The sequence below is a fragment of the Ipomoea nil genome, unplaced genomic scaffold, assembly GCF_001879475.1.
Source record: "Ipomoea nil cultivar Tokyo-kokei standard unplaced genomic scaffold, Asagao_1.1 scaffold1978, whole genome shotgun sequence".
NCBI lineage: Eukaryota > Viridiplantae > Streptophyta > Magnoliopsida > Solanales > Convolvulaceae > Ipomoea > Ipomoea nil.
In genome coordinates, this window is record NW_017618406.1 from 869,698 (window position 1) to 895,112 (window position 25,415).

Below are 25,415 nucleotides of genomic sequence, written 5' to 3' on the forward strand. Positions count from 1 at the left end.
ACTCGTGTATGTGTACCTGGTCTGGATTTGAAGCTTGGCTAGCTTGATGACAATAATTGAGGAAATCTGAAGCAATATTTGATATATACATTTTGTACCATGCAATCAAGCCAAGCTTTGTGCTTCAGGTCCCTTGATTTTGACCTATATGAATAAAATAATGCAAAATGAAGAAAATGAAATGAAATCAGGAGAAAATAGTAGCAAATTTTGTAAATAAAGTTAGAATTGAATACAAAATAATTGAAAAATCAAGAATGAATCATGCTGTAACTTCTAACCTTAAAATTTAGGTCTGAGATATAGTGTCGAAACAACAACAAAAGGACCACACTCCTCTAATTCAATTGACTTCAAGGTGATAATATAATACATCATGCCAGGGATTTTTTCCAAACAACAACAAAATCTTAAAACTAAGCGTTTAAGACATTGGAACGAATATTTATTAAGCATCCATTTCTTGAGCTTTCTATCATCAAGATGCAAGAATCTTAGTTGATTGAATCTTTGGCCCTCAACTACTTCCCATACTTCCCCATGAAAAGCATTTTTCAACTTTAGCACCTCAAGTCAGGGCAACATGCCAATTATCAGTAAATCCTTCGTAGAAAGGCAAGTACCATTCAAAGACAACATTTTCAGTCCCGAAGGAAACATAGAAGGTTTTGGAAGGGTTACAATGCAACCAAATGAAACTGAAATTATTAACCTCTCAAGCTGCACCAAATAACTTAAATCATCCAAAATAATAGGGCTGCTGCAAAAACCAAAAATTTTCAACTTTTTAATGTTTGGAAACGTGCGATACACTTCCGTCCTACAATGAGTTGGACACACCGAAGATAATGTTTGCATATTATCTTTAACCAAGCTTGGAGGATCAATCGCATATGAATTGTCAAGTTCAAGATGTTGTAACTGTGGTGACTCCCAAATTGTAGAAGGCAAATGGATAGTAGGTCCTCTTGGTTGGGATTCATTACTACTGGAAACAACAAGTGTCAGCAAGTTTCTATTAGCTGACGCAATATAATTTAGACCCTTAAACCATTCTTTTATGGATAGGTATCTCAAAAAAATTAAATCTTGTAATTGTGTTGGCACTCTTTGGAAAAATGAAGATGGAGCAGAAGCCAAAACTCTTAACAACTTGAAAGGTTCAGATATTTCATCATCTTTTTGAAAGAAGAAAATGGAGCGAGGGGTGTTTGTTATAAACAACACATAATAGTCAAAACTATGTTTGATATAAACTTAACTAGCAGCATGAATTCACAAACATGTTAAATGACCCTTGTGGATATTGTGAGTATTTACCGCACAAAAAATGCTATCCTCTGAGCTTCTCTTACACAAAAGCTATGCAAGGCACTATGCATCTTACAACTCTTAAGTTTTCCATCGGAACTCCATTTTTCAATTAAGACAAGACTTCTATCAATAAGCTCCTCCCGTAAGTACGTACTCATAAGCTTGACTTTCTAGACCTTCATTTCCAAATGGATTCAAAATTCCCTCAACAATCCATAGCCTAACAAGCTGCTTGACTCGGATTACACTACGCTTCGGGAATACTCCAAAATAGAGAAAGCAAACTTTCAAATATTGTGGCAATCGATTGTACCTAAGTGTGATTGTACCTGAGTGTGAGAGTCCATCTATCTAGAAATCCTAACAACTCTAATTCCTTTTCAACCTTCGCCCATTCCTGTCGTATGTTGTTGCATTTAGACAAACGTTGTGCAACTGTAACAATTGACAAGGGTAATCCTTCACATTTCTCCAAAACATGGCTGCTAATTTTTTCAAATTTAGGTGACATGTTCTTCAAGAAAAAGATTACTACAAAATAAATCCCAACATTCCTTTGGATCCTAGCAAATCCAGGTTATGGATACAATCAAGTGAAGTGTAGGAACCTGATCAAAGTGCGTAGTGGTTAGCACTATACGACTTCCATTACTATCATTAGGAAAATATCCTTGGATATCTTCCCAAACTCGATTGTTCCATAGGTTATCCAAAATAATAAGATATCTCTTACCTTTCAAGCATTTGGATACCTGCTTAGCTAATAGATCATCAGGAGTTCTTCTCAATTTTGTTTCATTCGGCTCTGCTAGTGTCAAAAGAAGGTCGTGTAGCGTTTGCCTCATGTTGTACTCCCCATACATAGTTATCCAAGCTCGTACATCACAGCGCGATGCAACTGATGAATCTTCATAGACGCTTGCAGCTAAAGTTGTCTTTCCTATACCATTCATCCCGACAATTAGGATTACTCTTCGTTGATCACTATAAAGGAGTTGGTTCTTCACCAGTAAGTAATCATGGCCTCATCATCATCAGATTCATTGCTGATTTTCAGCAAGTCTGCTGCGTTTTCTGCTGCTTCTCGCAAGGTTTGATGGAGTTGCTGTGCAGCTGTTTCTTGATTGTCTTCGTTCTTGGACAGAAGGAAGTTGCTGAGTAGTATTTCTATGCGGTCTTCAGCATCCAGTGCGAAGTCTCTGATCTTGATTTCAAAATCTTGGATCGCAGCAGGACCATCCCCGGATTTCTCCTGCAGAAAAGCTTGCAAAGATGAAAGCTTTTCAAAGAATTTCATTGGTAATCCATCATCAAGAGATACCCTCGGAATGGATCGCAGAAACTCGAGCTCAATTGTCGCCATGAGAGAAGTCAAAGCAACACAACCATCTCTCTCTCTCTAAATTACTCTGTGTTAAGATATAATAATTTGTGGCTCAAATTCCATTTATCCAAAACCTTCCACGTCGTTGTGAGTGTCTTAATTCTTGCACGTTGTATAAAGAAGTGAGCGCTCCTCATCCAACATGCCGCATTTCTCTCTAAATTTCATTGTATAAATAGATTAGGAGTTTTTGCTTTGTAATGCATCCCTCATTCGATTCATCCTTCTTTATTCCTTCTTTCTCACGTGTGCTTACATATATATATATATATATAGGGTTGCATTCACATGCAAACCCCCTTAAAATACAAACGTGTGGACAAAATCTAGCCATAGGATGTGATAAGATGAATGAATTAGATAGAGTCTTAAGATGGACACATGGATTGTTAATTTATGAAGCCAAGGGCAATACTGTGAATGTACATACTCACAACGTAATTAAGGAATGAACGGATTGTAATTCTTCACGGATTGTATTTGATTAACACGCTAAAATTAAGTAATTGTAATTCTTCACGGATTTGAATACTGTATGTACAAATAACTTTAATATAAAAAATATTTTATAGATTTAAAAATGACATTCATTTGAACTATGCTTCTCGTATTACCATGCAAACATATATTATTGTTAGCGCATGCACACAGTTAGCGCAAAATGTGCACAGTTATAGTTATTTACTAAGTCTATTAGGTAACAACGAACTAGATCCATATGTGAAATTTATATCGTAATTATCCATGCTTTAAAATTATTTAATTTTCCATGCACACAGTTTAACCCTACAGTGCGCAACCCTAATTATTTAGTACGCCAATTCACTAACAGTGAACTAGCCACTGTTGCGAAATTTTTTTAGCTAATGGCCATGGTTGCAATTTCTTTAGATATAAATGCACACATTTAAACGCAAGTATATGCATGTGCTTTGCTTTAATAAGCCCACAAGCTAATGGTGAACTAGTCACTTGAGTACAATTAATTGACTTCTTAGCCGTGGTTTAAAATTATTTAGGTGTGCATACACACAGATTTGCACATGCACACAATTAGGGCAAAATGTGCACATATGTAGTTATTTAATAAGTCTATTAAGTAACAACGAACTAGTCTCATATGTGAAATTTATATAGTAATTATCCGTGCTTGCAATTTATTTAGTTTCCCACGCACACAGTTTAACTTTCCGTGCGCACACCTAATTATTTAGTACGCCAATTTAGTAACAGAGAACTAGCCACTGTTGCGAATTTTTTTTAGCTAATGGTCATGGTTGCATATTCTTTAGATAAAAATGCACACAGTTAAACCCAAGTATGTGCACTTGCTTTGCTTTAATAAGCACACAAGCTAATGGTAAACTAGTCACTTGAGTATAATTAATTGACTTCTTAGTCATGGTTTAAATTTATTTAGTTATGCATACACACAGATTAGCGCATGCACACAGTTAGGGCAAAATGTGCACATATAGTTATTTACTAAGTCTATTAAGTAACAACTAACTAGTCTCATATGTGAAATTTATATAATAATTATTCGTGCTTGCAATTTATTTAGTTTCCCATGCACACAGTTTAACCCTTCCATGTGCAAACCTAATTATTTAGTACGCCAATCCAGTAACAGAGAACTAGCCACTGTTGCGAATTTTTTTTAGCTAACGGTCATGGTTGTATATTCTTTAGATAAAAATGCATACAGTTAAACGCAGGTATGTGCATGTGCTTTGCTTTAATAAGTCCACAAGCTAATGGTGAACTAGTCACTTGAGTACAATTAATTGACTTCTTAGTCGTGGTTTAAATTTATTTAGTTGTGCATACACACAGATTAGCGCATGCACACAGTTATGGCAAAATCTGCACATATGTAGTTATTTACTAAGTCTATTAGGTAACAACGAACTAGTCCCATATGTGAAATTTATATAGTAATTATCTGTGCTTGCAATTTATTTAGTTTTCATGCACACAGTTTAACCCTACCATGCGTAAAACCTAATTATTTAGTACGCCAATTCACTAACAGAGAACTAGCCACTGTTGTGAAATTTTTTTAGCTAATGACTATGGTTGGAAATTCTTTAGATAAAAATATACACAGTTAAACGCAAGTATGTGCATTTGTGCTTTGTATTAGATTAGGTGCATGCACTGACGTCCAAAATGTTAATGTTGTTTTAATAATATTGTTGTGGTTAACAGGCGAAAAACATTCTGGAGGTGGACTACCGGATTGTATTATGGACATATCGCTAAATGGAACCACATACTGCTTCCCTACTAGCAGTGAGGAAAATACATCATATGTTGGGCAACGATTTGAAACAGTAGAACAAGAAATTAAATTCTATCGGGGGATATGCTACCGCCGTCGGCTTTGATGTAAAAAATAACACGATGTGGAAAAGTAGAGAGGGTGAAGTGGGGATTAAATGCATGGTATGCTCACGCGAAAGTTACAAGCCAAGTAGGAAGGACAAAACATCAATACCAAAATAGAAAAAACACACAAACTGACAGCCACCAAGACAGCCGCAATTGGAATAAAGAAAATTGACGTACTTCTATGAGCAATAAAGAAAATTGTTTTACATGTAGTTAGAATGCGTACTAAATACACTGTAAATTGTTTGTTTATTCAGTTGATTCATTATTTAATAAATATAAGGCTACAACTGCTGGTTTGCAATTTAGTTTGCACGATGGAAAAGTACAATAATGGATCCACAGTGCACACAGAATAGTTTAGTATAAAACCAATTTAATTATATATAAGATTGCCCAAAAAACAACCAATTTATATAATGTAGGAAACGTTGCATCCTCTTTTACCGTGAGCTCATCATTAGGGCATTTCACACTGGGTTTTTCTTCCAACCTAGCAAGGAAGGCCAAAGGTGGCGAGACAAAGTCGTCGTTGCAAACACAACTCTGTGAGGCACCATGATCACACTACAAAACCTTAGACTTCTTACCTGAAAAAATCACCAAACTTACACCCAACCATGCACTCATCTAAACCATTCTTCAAGCTGTAGTGAACATATCAAATGAAAACCAAAAAAAAAATAAAAAAAAAAACAAAAAAAAACCATAATACACTATAAAACAAGATTACACACATTCATACCCCACCATGCACACAACGAATTCAAACCCCAAAAACAACATAACACAACCAATCAAAAATCAGTACAGGTGGACACAGTCATTTGGAGTTCATCTTTTATGAACTAAATTTGATAAATTGAAATTTTGTTTTTGTAATCCCAAGACAAAAAGACGTTTATTTTTAGTTTTGTACTACAAAAATTGAAAAAGTTTCCAGTGATAAACAAGAAAGCATTCATGTTTACTGAATCATCTACTCTTTTCTTAACCTAGTGAAATATGAAAGGCTAACCTATCTTGGAGTAAAAAACATTCCCATTGCTTAACCTACTACTACTACTGGAAGTTTGCTATTTTTCTCTTAATTAGACTTTAATTAGGTGTTATATATTCTCAATGATACATACATACACACCGCGGCACACCCACGACCAATACACCACCACACCCAAAACAGACAACTCCCAAAATCAAGTGAGAGCATTTCTTGAATGTAAAATGATTTTTAACAATACAAACACGAACCCAATCAAGACCCAAAATTGAGCAAAAAAGTATTTAAAAAAAAAAAAACTAAATCTGCAATGCACACCCGTAGCCGCCCCAATACCGATGTCCGAACAATGAACAGTCGTCGGTGCCCCCCCCCCCCCCGCCCACAAATCGCGACGGAAAAAAACAAGCACAACCACCCACCCCCAACAGATGACACACCGTAAAAAAAAAAAAAAAACAGTCGAAACAAACACCCAAAAAAACTGGAAACGACAAAAGAGAGCAAATAATACCTCGACCTACACCCGGAGTTGGTGGTCCCTGTGCTTGGCTCCATTGCGGCCCACACTCTCGACCATCGTTGCCTGTTGATGATGGCTGCGAATGGAACGACTGGGAGAATCGTAGGCACCAGTACGGTAAAGAGGGAGAGAGAATCGTCGGCCACCAAAATGTTAATTGCTGATTGAATTCTTATCTTTGACCTTATTAATTGCAATGGTAAAAATCCAAAAATAACCCCCTCTAACCTAAAAACATGCATGTGGTTAAAAATAATATATATAAATAATTAAATACATCTTATCCATCCAAATACAAAATCTAACGATCATAATCAATCCACACGTTTGTATTTTAAGGGTTGTTTGTATTTGAATATAATCCTATATATATATATATATATATATATATATATATATATATATATATGTGTGTGTGTGTGTGTGTGTGTGTGTGTGTGTGTGTGTGTGTGTGTGTGTGTGTGTGTGTGTGTGTGTGTGTGTGTGTGTATAGAGTTGCACTCTGGTACGAATGGCTGGTTCGTGAGCGAAATGCGAATGCCTGCTATCCGTTCACGTGTTCAGATCTAATGGATGAGAAATGCTGATTTTGAAAAAAAATGGGGTGGTATTTTCGTAAATAATTGATCATCGAAATGCAAGTAAAATGTATTACAAGTGGATGTAAAATGTATTATAGGTGCAAGTAAAATTTACACTGAGCATCCATACTAAGTGCACATGACGTTATAACTAGGTGAACCTATAGTTATAAGTAGTTGCACCTAGGTGCATGAATGTTTGCGGGTGGTTTTCACGGGTACTAACTACACGCTGAACTCCCCGCAATAACACAAGCGATGCCAAATATAACGAGATCAGATCAATGATGTTAACAAGGCAACATTTGTAAGTAAAATGTATTACGAGTGCATGTAAAATTATAATAGGTGCAAGTAAATTTTACATTGAGAATCAATACTAAGTGCACCTGACTTTATAACTAGGTGCATCTATAGTAGTTGCACCTAGGTGCATGAATGTTAACAAGGTAAAATTACTTGCACTTATAGGTGAAAGTAGATGCACTTGTAAGTGGATGTACCTGCACTTCTGATATGCATTCGTATTTCGCTCCTGGGCACTTATTCGCACCAGAGCGCCCCCCCCCCCACACACACATATATATATATATATATATATATATATATATATATATATATATATATGTTATATTTGTATTCACTTTAAGAGTTTAGTATATATATTAATTCTATATTCTCAAATATTTAGTTTGTCATTATTATATTTTCCGATCCCTTTATTTATAAATTCTCTATAATTCTCAATTTTTCATCATTCGTTCCCGCATTATTCCTGTTAGGAATAAAATGTAATGGTTTTGATATGCCAAATTTGTATTTGTAGATCCCCCAATTTTGTTTGTAGGTCTAGTAGAGTCTTAGACCATGATCGGGAAATTATTTAATTTGAAAAGAGAAAAACAGAGGAAGATGCATGAAAATAGTAGAAGAAGATATCAAGCCGAAAATCAAGAATTTGTCTGGAGAAAATGACAAATTGAAGAAGAAGATGAATGATACAATATTCACGTCGGTACTACTCAAAGAAGATTTCCCAGAAGAATTTTCGTGAAGAAAATTAATATTGGAAGAATGCATGAAATTGACTTGGAGATCAAGCATCTATGGAAAGAAAGGAGTACATCAAATGTGATTGGAAATTTAATCAAAAGCTGTACGGATGAAGTGGATGATGCTTGATATATTATGTGATGTGAAATGGCTCAAGTTTGAAACTCACTATCAATAATTTTACAAGGTAAAATTTGAGAAGCCAAATTAAATTAATCTGATGGAGTTGGGCGCTAGTTTTGGAAAAGCAATTTCACTTGAGAAGCCAAATTAAATTAATCTGATGGAGTTGGGCGCTAGTTTTGGGAAGCAATTTCACTTGGGTGACAATTGAGATGCAATTGCACTAGTTCGAAACAATTTCTCCCGATTTCATAGCAATCGAAATTGGGAGCTAGTTCGAAGCAATCGAAATTGGGAGCCAATTTCTCCAGTTTCAGAGAAATTGAAATCAATTCAAGATGGGAGCAAATGTAGAATTGAAATCAATTCAAGGCCAATGTAGAATTGAAATCAATTGGGAGCCAATTAAGGTTGTAGTATGGGATGCAATGGGATGCAAATCAATTGGGAGCCAATTGAGGTTGTAGTATGGTATGCAATGGGATGCAATTTCAATCCAAGATGGGAGCCAATGTAGAATTGAAATTGGGAGCCAATTGAGGTTGTAGTATGGGATGTAGTATGGGATGCAATGGGATGATTCAAAGAAGACATAGGAGATCAAATTGAATTGAGATAAAATTCAATACCAGGAGAAGTCTGGGAGCCAATTTCGAAAGTCAAAGGCAAAAGTCAAAGGCAACAATTCAAATTGGGAAGCAATTGAAAGCACCAGGAGTAGTTTGGGAGCCAATTGCAAGTCAAAGTCAATTGGGAGCCAATTACAATGGAGAAATTCAAATTGGGTGCCAATTACAAACCAATTGAAATTGGGTGTCAATTACAAAGGAGAAATTCAAATTGGGTGGAAGTTCACAACCAATTTGAAGTCTGAGAACACCCAGACGTGAGAATGAAGAAGATGAAGATGAACTTACAGTAAAAATATTCTCACAAAGAAAAATACTAGTTTAACTAGTATGGGATTAAATTAATGAATATTTTTAAATCCCAAAGATACAAGGACCACTTCAGAGCTGATCAGAGATGCCATTCTACACCAAAACTGAGACCCAGATATTCCCACTCAACGTTGAACCAGAGGAATATCAGATGATGTTTGGGAGCTCATTTACATGGAGATGAAGATCCATCAACGGCTAGCTTATCCTTTTTGACATCTTCGCAGAAGATAAGATAAGATCTCTGACAAAAAGATACAAGATTTCAAAAATGAGAGCGTCTCTTTCCAACGGACAGATTCTCATTACCAGCTATAAAATGATGAAGATATGAAGACTTGAAGATGGGGAACTCACGAACAAGAGAGCAGAAAATACGAACTCATCAAGGAGATCGAATAGAGCAATTAAGCTTAAAAGAGCATAGAGCAAAAAAATCTCATTTGGTACAGAGCATACAAAAAATCTTCAAGTGAGAAGTGAGAAAAGAAAAAGAACTCAGAGAGCTTCAAGAGAAAAATATTCAGAGAGTTCTTAAACAGAGCAAAGCAGAGCAAAAATATCAAGTACTTTACTTGATATATTCAAAGAGAGAAAACACTCAGAGCTATCAAGAGAAATCATTCCAGAGTGTTTATCTTCATCAAAGAGACCTGCGCATCATTGGAGATCAACTATAGAGTCTCAGAAGTTGGAAGCAAGACAACACTTGTTTTGGAGCAAAACAAGAGAAGGGAGGAAAGTAGCACGGAGCTGTGAATTCCTGGATTGTCACACGGAGCTGTGAGATCTGAAGCAGCAGTGTCGGAGGCACTGGGCGTGATTAGTGCGGGCTTTGTGATCAAAGCACTAGATCATGGGATACGTTTCTACCGGAGTGTGGAAAACGGGGGGAAAGTAACGCGGAGTCGTGAAAACCTGGGATAGTAGCGCGGCGACGTGAAACCCGAAGCAGCAGTGTGGTGTCACTGCGCGTGATTAGTGCGGGCTTTGTGATCAAAGCACTAGATCACGGAAATTCATTGTATCTTGGAACCAAGGAGTGGTAGATATAGTGAATTGCTCTTGGAGATAAGAGCAAGTGGAGTAGGAGGATTACACCACCTCGCGAACCACTATAATTGTCTTGTGTTCTTTACTGCTTTCTTTACTTACTGCTCTTTACACATTCGCTCTACACGAGATATACTGCTCACACAATCTCACACACACGTTATGTTTATTTAATTCCGCTGTGCACCATACTCTAACAATCTAGTTAAGAGTTTTGGTTTATCTCTGGCTTAGCAATTGTTGTGCTGCGCGAAAAAGTTTGAAAGTCTATTCACCCCCCCCCCCTCTAGACTTTCACCTTACCTCTTTTGGGACCAACAATTGGTATCAGAGCAGACTGTCTATTTAGGTCAATTTGCTATCTAAGCACGTGCCTAACTGGGTCAACCGTTTCTGACTGCTAGACAGATCCATTCTACAAAGTGTGTGAATTGGATTAATCTTTCATATCTCTCGTGATGATGATGAAGAAAGATTTAGCTCAAAATCTATTATTCTCTCTTGATAAATTTGATGATTGGAAAGTTCGTATGCAGGTACACTTATCGGCTTTACACGATGAAATGTGGGAAGTTATTTCCACTGGCCATATCGAAATATTAAAAGTCAATACGGCGTTTGTCCTATCCCCGGATGCTCCACGGTACGTACAAAAGCCAAAACCGGAATGGACATCGGACGATAGAATGCGGAATAATCTTGACAATATTGCCAAGGATATTCTATTCAAAGCCGTAGATGATACAATATTTCCGAAGATCTGAAAGTGTGCCAATGCCAAAGAAATATGGGAAACTCTCATCAAGATTGGCGAAGGAGATGAACAAGAAAAGGATAATATGCTCACAATCGCCATGAAGAAGTTCGAAGATCTCAAAATGCTCTCAAATGAAAGTATTGCAGACATGGAAGCTCGAATGATCAAAGTTCTTGGAGAGATTAGTGATCTTGGCAAAAATATTAGTCAAAAAGAAATTAATCTCAAAATCCCACGAGGCTTACCATCTACATGGGATATGAAGGTTACGGCTATGCGCGATCACCGAGATCTAAGAATGTTGTCAACAGACAAATTATTTAGTGATCTAAAAGCATATGAGTTCGAAATGAAGGCCAAAGATGATGATGTTCATGAAGCTCGAAATACTGCTCTAATGGCCGAACAACCGTCAACCTCCAGGTCAGTAGAAAATAATGTTGATTTTATGACTGACGAACAGTTTGCTCTTTTGTCAAAAAGTTTAGAAGGTTTATGCGAAAAGGAGACAACAAAAATTCTGCTCATGGAAAATTCGTCTCTCGCACCCCACAAGAAGAAAAAGTCGAAGAAAACAACAATTTGTGCTACAATTGCCGCAAACCCGGACATTTTAAAATAAATTGTCCGTATCCGATCGTTAGCAAGTATCAAGGCAAAAATGTTGAATCTACGCCGAACAAATCCGAAAGCAAAAGGTTCAAGCGCAACAAAAGAAAAGCTCTCGTTAGCAACGAACCAAACGAAAATGATGATTCGGAGGATTCATCATCAAGCAATGAAAGTTCATATTCGGATGATGATACGGCGCTAGTATGCAAGTCAATTAAGTTGAGTACAAGTGAAGATTGTCTTATGGCTCTTGACGCAGAGGAAGAAGAGGTAACATCTAATTCTTTCAATTCTGTTAATTCTTCTTTTTCTCGTAAATCAATTGACAATCTAATGCGAGAATGTCAAGAGATTATGATCACTCATCCTCAACTCAAGGAGACCAATAATATTCTAATTCTTGAAAAAGAAGAAATGAATAAAAATTGCAAGATGCTTTACTTGAAGTGAGTAAATTGAAGAATGAAAATATTCACCTTCAAGAAGAGTGTAAAGCTAGAGAGGTTAGAGAACATAATCTTAGAGCTACTATTGCTACGTTCACTAATTCGTCTAAAATAATAGATAAAATGGTGAGCATGCAAAAGCCATCAGGAGATAGAACCGGAATTGGTTATGACTCCACATGTTCTCAAACCCCTCAAAATCTGACTAATTCTACTACTACTTTAAATAATAAAGTTCAAGTGGTAAAATTTGTTAAAAGTCAGAATAGCACGATGAGACAAGGACTTGGCTATCAAACAAATGCAAAGTTGAATGTTGAAAGGCCAAAACAATTCTATGATACGGCAAAACAACAAAAATTCATCAAGCAAAGATATGCCAAAGAGTCAAGTGCAAAAAGATTTCATAGAAAAGTGGGAAGCTTTTCTAGAAATAAAGTTGGGAAATTTCATCCCACTCAAAAGGATTGGTTGTGCAATAGATGTAATACTTTTTATAGACCAAACCAACCATTCTCTTCCCAGGTGCCAAAATATAAAAATAATTTTCAAAATTCGGCGCCAAAAATATTTTCTAAAGTGAGTTATGATTATCGTGTCTCTAATGGTTACAAATCGCCTCATCTTAATTCAATAAGATCAAGGTGGGTTTGGTTACCAAAAATCACTAACAGTAAAGGACCCAAGCAAGTATGGGTACCTAAAGTTAATTAATCTTTTTTGCAGGATATTTGGTACATCGATAGTGGTTGCTCACGCCACATGACTAGAAATAAATCATATCTAGAGAATTTCAAAGAAATCGATGGACCAAAAGTTATATTCGGAGGAAATCAAAATTATGGAATCACAAAAGGAGTTGGCACGATCAAGAAAAATGGGTTGAAGATTGAAGATGTTTCTTTTGTTGAAGGATTGAAATTTAATTTGTTGAGCACTAGTCAATTTTGTGATAAAGGCTATCTTGTAGAATTTTCTAAAGATAATTGCCTAATAAAAAATGAGCTCACAAATGAGATTGTTCTATCTGGAAAAAGACGAAAGAATATGTATATTGTTGATTGAAGCACAAGCAAAGATTCAGTGTGCTTAATGGCCAGAAATTCAAATGAAGCTAATTGGGAATGACACAGAAAGCTCAACCACTTATACTTCAAGACCATCAATCAGCTTGCAAAGAAGAATCTAGTAGAAGGCTTGCCAGATATTATTTTCAAGAAGGACCAAGTGTGTGATGCATGCCAACGCGGAAAGCAAATCAAATCATCATTCAAATCGAAGACACACGAGTCAACGTCAAGACCGCTAAGCTTATTACATATGGACTTATTTGGACCGGTTGATCCAATAAGTGTAAGTGGTAAGAAATATACTCTCGTTGTTGTTGATGATTTTTCTAGGTACACTTGGACCGTGTTTCTCAAGAAGAAAAATGAAGTTGAGCAAGTTCTACCGAAGCTGTTGAAGCAACTACAAAATGAGAAAGAATTGAAAATATCAAAAATACGAACGGATCGCGGAACCGAGTTCGTGAATGGAGTTATACAAGCTTTTTGCAATTCACATGGAATTTCTCATCAATTATCTGCCGCAAGAACACCGCAACAAAACGGTGTTGCCGAAAGAAGAAACCGGACGCTCAAAGAAGCCGCACGAGTGATGATTAGTGCTGCCGGTCTCCCGAAACGATATTGGGCGGGAGCTATCAACACTGCTTGTTACATGCAAAATCGAAGCATGATCTATAAGCAGTACAAGAAGACGCCATATGAGCTATATAAAGGGAGAAAACCAAATATTGGTTATTTTCATATTTTTGGATGCAAATGTTTTATTCATATTAATGATAAATTGCATCTAAAAGCTTTTGATGAGCGTGCAGATGAAGGAATTTTTCTAGGATATTCGACTACCAGTAAGGCGTTCAGAATTTTGAATAAAAGATCAATGGTGGTTGAAGAATCCATACACGTGGTATTTGATGAAAAATCACAGATCAAAAATGGCGCTCTGGACGAAGAAATTGCACAAAATGGTAACAAGTGTCATATTGATTTTTGTGATACTAATGATACGCGTGAAGATGATGTTTTGCAGGGAATGGATGAGTTGGAAATTAATTCTCTAGAAAATCCCATCCCTCATCTAGAAGAAGTTGGAAATTCCTTAAATAATAATTTTTGGAGTGATGCCGCACGTGAGAATGAGGATGCAGTACAAGTTGGTGATCTAATTAGTGATCAAGTTACTGGTGAAGTTGGTGGTCAATTACAAAATGAATTAAATGTGGAAATTCGAACCAACTCTCCCAGTACACAACAAATGGATCCACCCAGTACCATGCACCCATTTGAACCAGATTTAAGATGGCTCAAAAATCACCCTCCAGAATTAATTATTGGGAATATTCATGAAGGCGTGAAAACAAGATCATCTACCATGGAAGCATTGTTCACTTGTTATCTATCTCAGATTGAACCAAAAGAAATTGACGAAGCTCTCAATGATCCAGATTGGATAAATGCTATGCAAGAGGAGCTCGACCAATTCAAAAGAAATGATGTTTGGGAACTTGTTCCAAGACCGGCGAACCACAACGTTGTAGGAACCAAATGGGTCTTCCGGAACAAAGCAAACGAAGAAGGCGTGATTGTTAGGAATAAAGCAAGGCTAGTTACAAAAGGATACTCTCAAGAAGAAGGAATAGATTTTGATGAAACTTTTGCACCGGTGGCCCGACTTGAAGCAATCAGAATTTTCCTAGCCTACGCCGCACACAAAGATTTCACCGTTTATCAAATGGACGTGAAAAGCGCATTCTTGAATGGTCTACTCGAAGAAGAAGTTTATGTCGAACAACCCCCAGGTTTTGAGGTAAAAGGCGAAGGTGATAAAGTCTACAAACTTAAAAAGGCATTGTATGGGTTGAAACAAGCTCCTAGAGCTTGGTATGATACTTTGTCAATGTTCTTAATAAGTTGTGGATTCACCAAAGGCCTTGTTGACAAAACTCTATTTAGAATTCAAGACGGTGATAATATTTTATTAGTGCAAATATATGTTGATGATATTATTTTTGGAAGCACTAACAATTCTTTGTGTGAGAAATTTTCGAAGCTTATGCAGAATAAATTCGAAATGAGCATGATGGGTGAATTGAATTACTTCTTGGGCTTACAAGTCAAACAACTGAAAGAAGGAGTATTCATCAATCTAGCAAAGTACACCCGCGACTTGATAAAGAAGTTTGGCCTTGATGGAAAATCATCGATCAAAATTCCAATGAGCACATCAATAAGGCTAGACAAAGATGAAGATGGAAAGGATGTCGATCAAACAAAATATAGAGGAATGATTGGTTCACTTCTATATCTTACTGCAAGTAGGCCGGACATTTCTTATGCTGTGGGCGTGTGTGCAAGATTCCAAGCAAATCCAAAAGAAAGCCACCTCACCGCAACAAAGAAGATCATACGATATTTGAAAGGCACAATCAATGTTGGATTGTGGTATCCAAAAGGTACAGATTTTACTCTAACGGGTTTTTCAGATGCGGATTTTGCAGGTTGCAAAATAGACAGAAAAAGCACTTCCGGGACATGCCAGTTCTTGGGGGGAAGGCTTGTTTCTTGGTTCAGCAAGAAGCAAAATTCCATCGCAACTAGTACCGCCGAGGCCGAATATATTGCTGCAGGAAGTTGTTGTGCGCAAATTTTGTGGATGAAGCAACAATTGAAGGATTACGGAGTTAATTGTGATGACATTAGTATTTATTATGATAATACTAGTGCAATCGCTATCACTCACAATCCGGTGCTTCACTCAAGAACCAAACATATCGACATTCGACATCATTTTATAAGGGATCACGTTGAAAAGAAAAATCTGAAGATCGAATATATCCCTACGGAAAACCAAGTTGCTGATATTCTCCCGAAGCCTTTATGCGAAACGAGGTTTTCTACCTTAAGGCACGAGTTGGGAATGATCGAAATGAGCTAAGTATCACTGGACTTAATCTCTCTATTTAAATTGATACTTGTGCTCGAAATAAATTGTTTTATATGAATAAATTGTTTTACGTATTTGCATGTATGTTTTTATTCGAATTTTTTTTTATATGATAAAATTGCAATATGTGTTAGGATCTTAATTGTGCATTTGCATGTGTTATTTAACGTGAGATCATATGCCATGCAAATTAATTTGATAAAATGTGCAATTCGTGATTTATTTGTTGATTTGTATAAAATTGCATGTTTTAATGTGTTAATCAGTTTTTGAGTATGTGTTCATGTTTCTGTAAATTAACTAACTTGTTTGCATGAACAATTTGATATAAAAATGATTTACCGTGTTTGTTTAATAATATATATGTGTTATGTGCAAAATGTGATTTAAAGTGTTAATTGTATATATGTTTCGTGTATATGCAGTATATGTGATATAATTTGCAATAAAATGTTTTAGAAATCTAGAAGTTAATATTTTTGTTAGTTTCTAAAATATTTTGGAATCTGTTTAATTTTTTTATATAAAGTTGTTTCTAATTATAATTTAGGAATATGTGTGAGAATTTTGTTTAATTTCCAAATGTGTTTAATTTTTGATTACCGTGTATGAGTTTTATATAATAGGTATGTGTGATTAATAATTTGTGGAGTAATTTTTGCTACTAACGAGTTGTTTAAGTGTTATTATGTTTGTGGTACACGAATTTGAGAAGGAAATCAGGAGATAAAGGAAGAAAATTAGAGTTTAATTGGGCATCAAACCTCCACCCATAAACTCCTACCCTTTCTAAACCTCCACCCAACCTAAACCTCCCCCCATAATCCTCTCCTAGATCAAATCTTTCCAAACTGATATTCACTCTCTCTCAAATCGGCACCCCATACCTTCTCTCAGCTTAATAATATCAATCGTCTCACACAGAGCAATTAAAACCTAACCCCTCATTAAACTCTCCCCTCTAAACCGTTGCCCATCAAATCTCTTCCCATCCACCGCCATCTTAGCCAATAAGAAGTCTTGCCGCTATCCATCACATCCGTAAACTCTAAACGACGGCAAGAAGAATTAACTCTCCATCGGCAAGTGAACCGATTACACTCCTGACCGCCCTATATATTGGGAGACAGCCGAGACATACCTATTGTGGAAGATTTTGTTGTTTGAATTTTTGCAAGTGCAAGATGGTGTCCAGCGAGTCTCAGGAAAACGAGATAAGGAAGCAAAGTCAGAGAACCGGGGAGAAAGTTCTCAAATAACCCGGAAGGGCAACACGCACGGACGGACGAAAAACGGCAGGAGAAACACCAAGCAACCCTCTGGTGTTAATATCTGATGAAAGGGAGCAAGAAAAGGAGTCGCCACAAATTCAAGCAGTTGCAGAATCACCACCGCGTGAACCAGGCTTTATCTATGAAGAAGATGATGGTGCCAAGAAACCATTGGCAGAACAAGAACGAGTGGAAGGGTCTGAGCCTCCATTCATGAAGTTCTCTCCAGTTGTTCAACCTGATATGTATGCTGAAATTCTGAATATGAGCAATTCAGAATATCTCCAGTATTTAAAACAACTGACTTTTGGACCGGTTCTACCTCCTCCCAGTTTCGGTTTTGATAGGCTCTATCAACCTCTTCCTCCACCAGAGCCTCTCCCGAAGTTTCCACCAAGTCTGCCAGTTCTTGCACCACTGCCACAAGAAATCCCTGCTCCTCCACCGCCTCCTCAGCAGATGCCACTCAACCCGTTCATCCGTCCTCGAGTGGACTTTAGTAGGTTTTTTAATCAAACCTATTCATCTTCAAGCTGAAACGGGTCGATGTTCGAGGAAAGTGAGTCCAGTGGTGACTCAGGACCGGGATATGCTCCTTCACCACCAGGAGGCTATGACTTAGAAGATTGCATGAGTACTGGCTTCTCTGCTTGTTGAACAAATGTTATGTTTTCTCTCTCTCTCTCTCCTTCTCCCTAAGAAGGAGATGAATAAAATTATGGTTATTTTGTGTTTCTGGTTATCTCTATTTTCTCTCTGTCTCTCTCTCCTACAAAATGAAAAATCCCTACGTATATAAAAAGATCAAAAGTTTCGTAACCAAAAAGACACAAAATATATATATATATATATATATATATATATATATATATATATATATATATGAATAAAAATAAAATAAAAAGGAATTAAAAAAAAGGAATTGTTTATGGCTACAAAAAGGGATAAAAGAAGAAAAGAATTAAGAGGAGAAGTGTCAGTACGAGAAGAAATAAGAGAACAAGTGTCAGAAGAAAGAAGAAGAGATATACCAGTGGAAGTTGCAGTGGAAGTTGCTACTGAGAGTAGACAACCAATCACAGAGGATTTATCCAGTGTATTGCCAGTACACCATACCGAGTCTACCATGCCTACCATGGACCCTGTTCTAGAAAATGAAGAATTATTTGCAGACAATTACACGAGAACAGAAGTCCTAGAAGAACAAGTTGGTGATCTCAATCAAGAAGCCGAATCACCTGAAGAAGAAGGAATGCAACTTATTGATACAGTTGTTCTCACAGATCCGAATAGAAGTCCATTCGGATCTCCTCAAAACTTTGTGCAGATGAATGATCAAGATGATGGCATATTTTCATCCTTATTTGCCAAAGTAGCCGAATCCAGTGATGTTGTTTGTCAAACAGTTTGAGAAAAGTTGGTTGAACAAAACCAAAAGCTAGAACAACAACACACGGATGTACGAGTTAATCTGAAGGAATTAATGGAGCATCAAAATATTTTGAAGACCCAGATTGACAAAGCAGAAAGAATTTTGAAAGGAGAATTGACAAAAGGCTTACTTGAAGTGATTCAGCTCATGAAGAAGGAACGAGAAGCAGCTGAAAAGATTAACAACGAACGTCACTTAAGACAGATCAAAGCAATTCAAGACCAAGAAAGCCGAATCAACAAACTTGAAGTTGAACTCGCAGTTACAACAAACAAGCTGGACAACGTGCAAACCGTTTCCATTGAAACACACAACAGTGTTGAAACTGTGAAGGCAAACCAAGACCGAGATTTTAAGACCCTTGCATTTTTGGTTGATAACGCCAAAAGGGGGGAAGAAATTCTCAGTCACTTGGCTTTGCAACAACAAGAATTTATTCTTGGAAGCCAACAACAGCCATTAATGTCTACTCAAGGTAGAGGCCGAAGCCGCGGACAATCGTCACAAGGACCATCTCAGATTGGTTTTGCTCAGTTCGCGAATCCTAGTCTTGGTACGAGTACATCGAAGGTTGCTGAACAGCGTGGCTAGTTCGAATGCTCTAAGGGTACCGCCACTCAGACAACAATATGGACTAAGGAAAATCTACCAAGCATGATTAAGAAATGGCCTGCAGCCGATCAAGCCCAATGGATCTCGGAGAAGAATAAAGAAGAAGAAGGCAAAAGGAAAAGAACCGAGATGTGGTATGAACTGAGGGATTTCACTGGAAATATGGGCATGAATCTTGGAGAAGAAAGAAGCTTCGAAGAATGTGTCTTATGGTGGGAAAACGGAGTTCTTCCGGGCAACAATATCAAAGAAGCTTTTGGACACTACATGGCCGGACAGCTTACAAAGAAATTTCAGAATGCAAAGTTCAAAGATGATTTCTTCAAGCTCAGAGAACATGCCAAGGAAATTTTGAAGAAAGACTCTGGTGTGAAGAAACCCAGAAGGTAATCTGAAAATTCTCTTAAGATGATATTTTCTATTTTCGAACCTCTGTTGCGTTTTTCTCTATAAATTCGAAATATATCAATAATAATTTCCCATGGTCTATTTTGAGTCTTTAATTTTATTTGTTTAATGTAATTAGACTTTCGTGAATTAAAAGACAAGAAATATGTCAAACGCACGACAAAATTAAAAATTGATGATGATCAAAATAAAAATAATTCAAGATGCGTTTAGGAGCTTGTCTAAAAATTTAATTCACAAATTTCTTTTGATTGTGTCTAGAAAACCATTTGTTAAACTCATCTTGGCTTTGTCAAATAAAATTGCGCAAAAAGATTATTTTTCAAAGACTTAAAGCCAATGACTGAGTATAGGTTTTGGCATTATCAAAAGGGGGGAAATTGTTAGGAATAAAGTGTAATGGTTTTGATATGCCAAATTTGTATTTGTAGATCCCCCAATTTTGTTTATAGGTCTAGTAGAGTCTTAGACCATGATCGGGAAATTATTTAATTTGAAAAGAGAAAAACAGAGGAAGATGCATGAAAATAGTAGAAGAAGATATCAAGCCAAAAATCAAGAATTTGTCTGGAGAAAATGACAAATTGAAGAAGAAGATGAATGATACAATATTCACGTCGCTACTACTCAAAGAAGATATCCCAGAAGAATTTTTGTGAAGAAAATTAATATTGGAAGAATGCATGAAATTGACTTGGAGATCAAGCATCTATGGAAAGAAAGGAGTACATCAAATGTGATTGGAGATTTAATCAAAAGTTGTACGGACGAAGTGGATGATGCTTGATATATTATGTGAATTGGGAGCTGATTTCATAGCAATTGAAATTGGGAGCTAGTTCGAAGCAATTGAAATTGGGAGCCAGTTTCAGAGAAATTGAAATGAATTGAAATTGGGAGCAAGTATGAATTGAAATTGGGAGCAAGTTTCACATGGGAATCAATTCAAGATGGGAGCCAATGTAGAATTGAAATTGGGAGCCAATTGAGGTTGTAGTATGGGATGCAATTTCAAGTTGGGGACCGATTCAAAGAAGACATAGGAGATCAAATTGAATGAGAACCCAATTGAGGTTGTAGAATGGGATGCAATTTCAAAATTGAAATTGGGAGCCAATTGAGGTTGTAGTATGGGATGCAATTTCAAGTTGGGGACCGATTCAAAGAAGACATAGGAGATCAAATTGAATGAGAACCCAATTGAGGTTGTAGAATGGGACGCAATTTCAAGTTGGGGACCGATTCAAAGAAGACATAGGAGATCAAATTGAATTGAGATAAAATTCAATACAAGGAGAAGTCTGGGAGCCAATTTCGAAAGTGAAAGGCAACAATTCAAATTGGGAAGCAATTGAAAGCACCAGGATTAGTTTGGGAGCCAATTGCAAGTCAAAGTCAATTGGGAGCCAATTACAATGGAGAAATTCAAATTGGGTGCCAATTACAAACCAATTGAAATTGGGTGTCAATTACAAAGGAGAAATTCAAATTGGGTGGAAGTTCACAACCAATTTGAAGTCTGAGAACACCCAGACGTGAGAATGAAGAAGATGAAGATGAACTTACAGTAAAAATATTCTCACAAAGAAAAATACTAGTTTAACTAGTATGGGATTAAATTAATGAATATTTTTAAATCCCAAAGATACAAGAACCACTCCAGTGCTGATCAGAGAAGCCATTCTACACCAAAACTGAGACCCAGATATTCCCACTCAACGTTGAACCAGAGGAATATCAGATGAAGTTTGGGAGCTCATTTACATGGAGATGAAGATCCATCAACGGCTAGCTTATCCTTTCTGACATCTTCGCAGAAGATAAGATAAGATCTATGACAAAAAGATACAAGATTTCAAAAATGAGAGCGTCTCTTTCCAACGGACAGATTCTCATTACCAGCTATAAAATGATGAAGATATGAAGACTTGAAGATGGGGAACTCACGAACAAGAGAGCAGAAAATACGAACTCATCAAGGAGATCGAATAGAACAATTAAGCTTAAAAGAGCATAGAGCAAAAAAATCTCATTTGGTACTGAGCATACCAAAAATCTTCAAGTGAGAAGTGAGAAAAGAAAAAGAACTCAGAGAGCTTCAAGAGAAAAATATTCAGAAAGTTCTTAAACAGAGCAAAGCAGAGCAAAAATATCAAGTGCTTTACTTGATATATTCAAAGAGAGAAAACACTCAGAGCTATCAAGAGAAATCATTCCAGAGTGTTTATCTTCATCAAAGAGACCTGCGCATCATTGAAGATCAACTACAGAGTCTCAGAAGTTGGAAGCAAGACAACACTTGTTTTGGAGCAAAACAAGAGAAGGGAGGAAAGTAGCACGGAGCTGTGAAATCCTGGATTGTCACACGGAGCTGTGAGATCCGAAGCAGCAGTGTCGGAGGCACTGGGCGTGATTAGTGTGGGCTTTGTGATCAAAGCACTAGATCACGGGATACGTTTCTACCGGAGTGTGGAAGACGGGGGGGAAAGTAACGCGGAGTCGTGAAATCCTGGGATAGTAGCGCCGGCGACGTGAAACCCGAAGCAGCAGTGTGGTGTCACTGGGCGTGATTAGTGCGGGCTTTGTGATCAAAGCACTAGATCACGGAAATTCATTGTATCTTGGAACCATGGAGTGGTAGATATAGTGAATTGCTCTTGGAGATAAGAGCAAGTGGAGTCGGAGGATTACACCACCTCGCGAACCACTATAATTGTCTTGTGTTCTTTACTGCTTTCTTTACTTACTGCTCTTTACATATTCGCTCTACACGAGATATACTGCTCACACAATCTCACACACACTTTATGTTTATTTAATTCCGCTGTGCACCATACTCTAACAATCTAGTTAAGAGTTTTGGTTTATCTCTGGCTTAGCAATTGTTGTGCTGCGCGAAAAAGTTTGAAAGTCTATTCACCCCCCCCCCCCTCTAGACTTTCACCTTACCTCTTTTGGGACCAACAATTCCGCAATATTCCTAACACTAAAGTTGGCGAAGGCTTCTGTAACCTTATACTCGTTACGCTCTTCGACTGAACTCGTTGGCTCCGCGTCCACCGAAAGTCGGTAACCTTCGTCACGGTCGGCATTTGGTACTCTCTCGATAGCTTCAATAGGTCACTGAAAGCCTTTGGTGTAATAAACCGCAAGCCCTTCAGAAAGAAAGACATAATATAATTAATAGAAAAGGTTTCTTAAGAACTATTGACTGTAAACAATAACTGTTACAGTCACTCAATAGAGATGTTCACCTTTGGAATGAAGATGGATGAACAGGCACTTGAGTCTGGAACTGATGAAATTCAGAGAAAACATGGAAGCGGTCACAGTTTTCTCAACCAAACTTTTTTTTTTCGGAGAAAACATGAAAGCGGTCACAGTTTTCTCAACCAAACCCAGAAAAGGGTCGTTTACTGTTAGCGTTCAGTGCACCGGCACGGACCTAATCCAGTGATTTAATAAGCAATATTTAGAAGAATATGGTAGCTTAAGCTCACAAATTCTGGTTACCGAACCAGAATCGTCCCAGCATAGTGGCTTCGGCCTTCAAAGCCGAATCCATGCATGACTCATGTCCAGCCACATGATTTGGCCACTAAGGCCGAAACTAAGCCTTTTCAAGCTCAGTTTGGGATTTGATTTGCACCGCCCTTGCGCGCGAGAAAAAGCCTCTATGCTATACAATTCAATAAACCTTAGAAAGGCTCTTGTATAAATAGTGGGGCAAATCCTCTTCCCAAACCAATGTGGGATAAAAGCTCATCTTTTTCCCTTAATTTTTCAAACTCAATGGGTCTACTTTGAGAATCAATATCTCATTCACTCATTATCCGTTTTGAGCGTACAATATATCAATCTCTTCGTCTCAATACGAAGAACTCGATTCCATTGTGACCCAACCCAAATCGGAAGTAGACCCCACTGATAATTGTACCACAAAATAGCCACTTAAATGCCGTTTTAATGATATTTTTTTTTCCAACAATCCCCCACATGAATGAAAAATTGATTTTCAGGGTATTTTGAAATCGGAAACAACTGTGTTCAACGGCCGAGCCCTGCATATGATAGGTAGGTGTTACCCTTTGAACCTTACCTTGTGAAGATATATTTACTCTACTGGCTGTACGATAGAATGCGATGTCTTGGAACCGACTGCCGTTTGTGTAGAGGATGACATATCTCACACAGGAACCTCCCAACCATGCTCTGCTCTCATGATTGTGCCCGTTTTGGTCGTGGGTCACCGTTCTTGGTTCTGCGAGAGTTCCTAAAGAATTGTGCCCCATAAATTCTCCTTTGAAGCGACCATCGCTTCTCTCTTACATAGGTGATTCTTTCTCGAGTATCCCGCATACTCACATATGCCAACCGACATTCGAATCATTAAAGCGTCAAAGTGCTAGCCTCGTGCGGGAGCCACTATTTTAACGAGGAGTGGTTGGGAGTCCGAGACCCCCACAGTGACACGCTCCGTTCTACAATTTAGTTGTCCCATTGAACCTAGGTCCCAGCTAGGTTGCGTATCCACTATAGAACTTTTAATCCAAGGGCTTTAGACCCATTCCTCGTTCCAACTTCTCCACAACCATTTGCTTACACTTGGGTTAGCGAGTTAGCGGCCGCTAGGTTATCTTTTGACATCACGTAGTCAATAGAGATAACCCCTGTTGTGAGAAATTGTTTAATGGTATTATATAAACAACTTATAAGTCTAGACTTACCATTGCACATCTAACTCTGTACATAACCAATTTTGCCTTGACTATCGCAATGCACAAAAATTGGAAGTACGAGTTTTCCCAATTAGGAATATCCTCGAACAATGGCATAGCCATTCAGCCTTTCCGCGACACATGTCTAAGGCTCTCAGCTTAGATTCCGTAGCCTTCGTTATTGTAGTCAGGGCATGATTGTGATTCTCCCAAATGAAAGGTCACATGATATTGAAAAAGTATATATAGACAAGTATTGCGTTATAACAGAGTTAATAATACTCAAAACTCTTTAAATAAATACATACATAGATGAATGTGGAGTTTATTTGAGTTAGGTGGCTTAATTGTTATCCCCTAAATAGTTTAATGGCCTATTTTTACCTTTTCCCAAAAATATGTCACAATAATTAAATAAAAATGAAGGAATTGTTTTTAATACAAATTAACTATCATTTTAAAAGCCAATGATCTTGTGGTCTAGTAGTATGAAGTGATTTTTTCAAATAAAAGGTTATGGATTTGATCCCCAGTAGAAAAAGTATTGATAGTAGTACTGAAAAAAACTTGGTGGCTATTTTGTTGAAATTTTAAATTAGCTTTGAATATTCTTAATAACTATATTTATTTTTATCTTTTCTAGGCAAACTTTTAATATTTGCAACTCTTTTAATTTTTCATACATTGACTATGATTGACAAGAGACTTTTTGTTGAAATTGACTCATTAAAAAAAATAATAAAAAAATTGAAAAGGCTAAAATAGCATTGTCTAAAATATAT

General features: G+C 37.1%; 1 pseudogene; it reads right to left on the minus strand.

The window, feature by feature from the left end:
• Positions 1-24,756, minus strand: LOC109147203 (annotated as a pseudogene).
• Positions 24,757-25,415: the final 659 nt, after the last annotated feature.